Source organism: Benincasa hispida, chromosome 5, assembly GCF_009727055.1.
Source record: "Benincasa hispida cultivar B227 chromosome 5, ASM972705v1, whole genome shotgun sequence".
Taxonomy (NCBI): Eukaryota; Viridiplantae; Streptophyta; class Magnoliopsida; order Cucurbitales; family Cucurbitaceae; genus Benincasa; species Benincasa hispida.
The window spans coordinates 44,962,335-44,966,999 of NC_052353.1; positions in this window are offsets into that span (position 1 = coordinate 44,962,335).

Below are 4,665 nucleotides of genomic sequence, written 5' to 3' on the forward strand. Positions count from 1 at the left end.
CGAGGTATCAAAAGGCGATGTTGACATTTCACCTACCAAGCCGTTAGCAATAGAGATTCAGAGCAGGTCCATCACGCCGTTAGCAGCAGAAATTCAGAGAAGGACCATTATGCTGTCGGCGATCAAACTCTATAAATAGAAGCCTTAGATATCCTTTACTTAACCATGTGGCATAGACATATGAAGCATTAGCAAACCACATAGCAAACCAACGAGAGGTGTACATTGTGCGAGTGTTGTGAGAAAATCGTATTTGCTTAGTGTGATATTGTAGCAACGCTTGTCTATGAGCTGTCAATGGTAGCTAACTGCCCAGGAGGTAAGTGGTTGGAAAATTAAGCAAAATAAGCAGTGTTTCTAGAGATAGGAATATCTTATACAACCATGTTTATATGATTACCTTGTCTTATGAGTGCATCATTCATCATTTAGGCATACTTGAGAGAGTAGTCTAAAAACCAAATCTAGGTTTGAGAGAGTTAGATTGGATCGCATAGACAAGAATAGAGGCTTAGAGATAAGTTCTATTTGCTATTACACAGCGTATGCGCCCTACAGAGGATATGAAAGTAATGCGGTCACATCGCATACGCCAAGAGTAGGATATGGTGATATGTGGTCATCTTGTTTATATGTGAGAGCACGTGAGCAAGAATAGAGACATAGACATAAGGCCTATCGACACTATCACATATACATCGCATGCGTCATTGTCAAGTGTGTGTAGCATAATCACATAGCTTGCGCTGGTGGGGTTACCCTTGCGATCAAGTTTAGGGATGCGGTGAAGTCATCCCCGCCATTCTATCTATTTTCTCATGCATTTTATTACGCGTTAACAGTTGCCGTATCTCTACTCCTCACAATCATACTTCCACTGTTTAATTTGTTAGTTAAGAGTAGGAAGGCGCATAACCTTTAACTTCAATATTTTTTTATTCTTCGCTGCAAAACACATTACCTCATAACATTTAGCTACAAGTTCCTGAGTTCGACCTTAGATCACTCGGTAAACTTACGATCTCATTATATTGGCGAGAGAGCAAGAAAACTTGTGGCAGGAACACAGTTCATCAAACGCATATTGCATATTCCTTAGTCCAACGCATGACCTGTGATGCATAGAGAGCGAACAATGAACGCATATTTAGTTACTCTATTTTCCACCCATCATCAATCAAGAAATCCTGATTAGGAGTCATGTGAAACGTGCACCCTGAATCCATAATCCAAGCATTCTGAATATCCCTACTGGAGACAATCAAGACCTCTGCTGAATCATACCCATCAGTAACATTTGTTGCATTAGATTCCTCTGCAAGCTTGTTATTTGATGCTTCCTTGCTCTTATTCTAAAGGTAATTTTTCTTAAAGTGTCCTTCTTTATGACATAGGAAATACTTTTTGACTTTCCCTTTGATTTTGACTTGGATCTCGACTCTTTTCCTTTTCGTTATTTTTTTCACTTCTGCCTCTGGCCATGAGTAACTTTTCATCCTTGCATTCTTTTTTAATCTCAAGGTTCTTCGTTCTCAAGGCATCCAACACTATATCCACTGACAATGAATCCCGTCCATATTTAATAGTTGCCTTAACTTCTCGATACGATTCAGGCAATGCATTCAAAAGAATATCTGCTTTATTTCATCTGACATCTTCTTCATTGATGTTATTGAGATCAATTATAATCTTCTGGAATTCATCCAAGACTCTTTCTAAGCCTTTACTAGAGTCCATCTTATATCCAAAAAATTTCTATTTTAAGATATATTTATTTGGCAAGGACTTAGTCAAATAAAGACTTTCTGATTTTCTTCCATAACTCGCTTATCGTCGAATAGGTCATCTCACCCATATCCCTTTTTTCAATTCTATAAATTGTTGGCAGAATGTCTATTTTCCGTCTAAGATTTTGGCTACCTTTTGTTGTACCAAAATAGCTCTAATCTTTTCCTGCATAACCCGAAATCACCTTTCCTCATCAATTTAACAACTTCGAACTATGTAGACAACGGAGTCATCTGTCAAAATTAATCCAACAAAAAATTATCCTAAACAACGAATATACGCGCAACACTACCACACACCACTCTTTGGATCGAATGGAGCTCTGGTACCACTTGTTGAGAGTTTTGAACCTAACTTAGATGGCCAAACAAAACGCACAAAAAATCAGCCGAATAAATTGAAAGCAATAAAGAACGAACATCAAGAAATATAGTAGTTCGACCAATTTGGTTCTATATACACTTTGAGAACCAACTTGAATCAATTTTATAGAAGCGATGAGGAATTTTATAATTACAGATAATCAATAAAAATCATTAAATTTGTAATTTTGATACCCATTGATATCGAGAGATCCGCACACGACGTCCCTCGCCAGACGCAAACACTCACCGCCGCACGAGTTAACCAGATGCCTCTCTCTCTCATGGTGGTCTGTTTGTGTCTTCCACAAAAAAAAAGGCTGCTCCCTTTTTTCCTTAAGGTTCACAATTTTTCAGCCCTAAAGAATAGAAGATGGGTTTATTTACAAAATTGTCATTTACCATAATTAAAAGAATGTCCTAGACCTTTAATTCACCAAAAAATCAATAAGGCCCACTTAAAATACCTTGTTATTTTCTACAATTCTCATTTAATTAAAGATCCTGTTTGGTAATCATTTGTTTTTTATTTTTATTTTTTTTGAAAGTTAGACCTATATTTTATCAACATTTCTTACAATGATTGCATCTTTTTAAAGTACAAGTTGACTTCTTAACCAAATTCTAAAAACAAAAATAACTTTTTGAAAGTTACTTTTTTTTTATTCTCCGAAATTTGACTTGATGTTTAAAACAATTAGTAAAAAAGTTAGATAACAAAGGAAGAAATTTAGAAGTTGAAGTAGTATCCATACACTTAATTTTCAAAAACAAAAACAAAAAACAAAATAGTTACCAAACCGGACCTAAATAAAAAGTATCGAGAAGGTCACACACTTGCGATCTCAGGGGCAACAATATCCTTCTTCAAAAAATAATCATCATTCCTAATAAACACAAAGATAACCCTTAAATATGCACAGTGGAACACAAAAGGCAACCCTAACACAAACATTTTGAGCCCCTCAAACAAGGAAACAAAATCGAAGAAATAAATTTTGATAAAATCTTGTCGATAAGGAAACTACCAATATATAAAAATAACATGTTGAAGAGAACAACAAACTGTTCTGAAGCTTTACATTATTGAGACATTCCAAATGACACACCATAAATAAAGTCGACACAACTTAGATCAAACAAAAAGCCAACGTCCAACAAATATTGGCAAGTAAAAAGCTCTAACACTTCTTAATGCTTAAATAAGTGTATTTGCTAATATAAACATAACCCAACTAGAGGCTAAGGTTCAATATAATCCTTCCATCTTACCTATTGTCAAAATAAAAAACAAATTAAAAAAGAAGAGAGAGAGAGGTGAAGTACGGTAGTAAATGGACAATGTTACAATAATATATTTAATTTTTTGTTTAATTTGTGTTTCTACTATCTAGATTTGTTTTTAGGGATATTTATAGTATTGGGTATTTCAATTTTTAATTAAATTGAAAAAAGTGGAGAGAAGGGGAAGAATTTTGTAAGTTGAACTCTTAAGAATTAATTAGAAGATTGTAATGTGATTTATCAAAAATCCTATAAGAGATCTAGGCTCCGTGAATGGACCTATGAGTCTTGTTATTTATGTATTTTCAATTTTTTTTATTCCAATGTTGTGATGTGAGGGGAGATGTTTCACGTGGGGAAGAGGAGATTTATTTTATTATTCTTTGTTACATTGCTTATTAAAAAAATTATAAAAAATAAATAGATGTATAGCAAAGAGAATATATAAATATAAAATAATTAATATTTGATGTGGGAGAAAGTTATCAAAAGCTTTCTACCAATCAAATAATATTTATTTTTCACGATCCAAGTATTTTAGTGGTAGATCGAGTCGAAAAAAAAAAATATTCAAAGAGAGATACTAAGAGATTACCTTCACCCATTTAGAGTTTGTATGGACTTTCTATGGATTAATTCATTGATTTATTCATGCATAGTTCATGGGTTATCTAATTATCAAGCCTAATTGAATGTTTTGAAAAACCCAAACAAACTCCCTAAGGAAAAGCCAATACGGATATTGATTCCTAAATTAACTAAATATTGTCATACAAGCCTGTTCATTTAGCTAATCGTAGTAAGCACTTGGATTGATTAGAACATTAGAGTAAGTTGGCCAAATCTTTACCTAACACATTTCTATTCCCTAGGTTTTATTATCTTTTGGCTACTAGATGATCCTAGAAAAGCTAGCAATCAAAACCATAACTATAACTAAAAACCTATTACTACTCAAATTAAGCATTGCTATTGATACATTATGGGATACCTACAACATACATTAACGTGGGGCACGCGAACTTTACAAGTATTTACGATATAATTGTCAATTAATCTACAGCATGGCTCTCCTAATCCAAGGAAATAGAAAACAAATATAAACAGAGAACTCAAGAAACATTACAACGAAAAATCTCAATTAAACCATAAAAAGTATCCAACCAAACCCTTCAAAACGACGTTTGGACCTTTAGCATCAGTCAATATAATTAATTTTGGTGCCAAAACA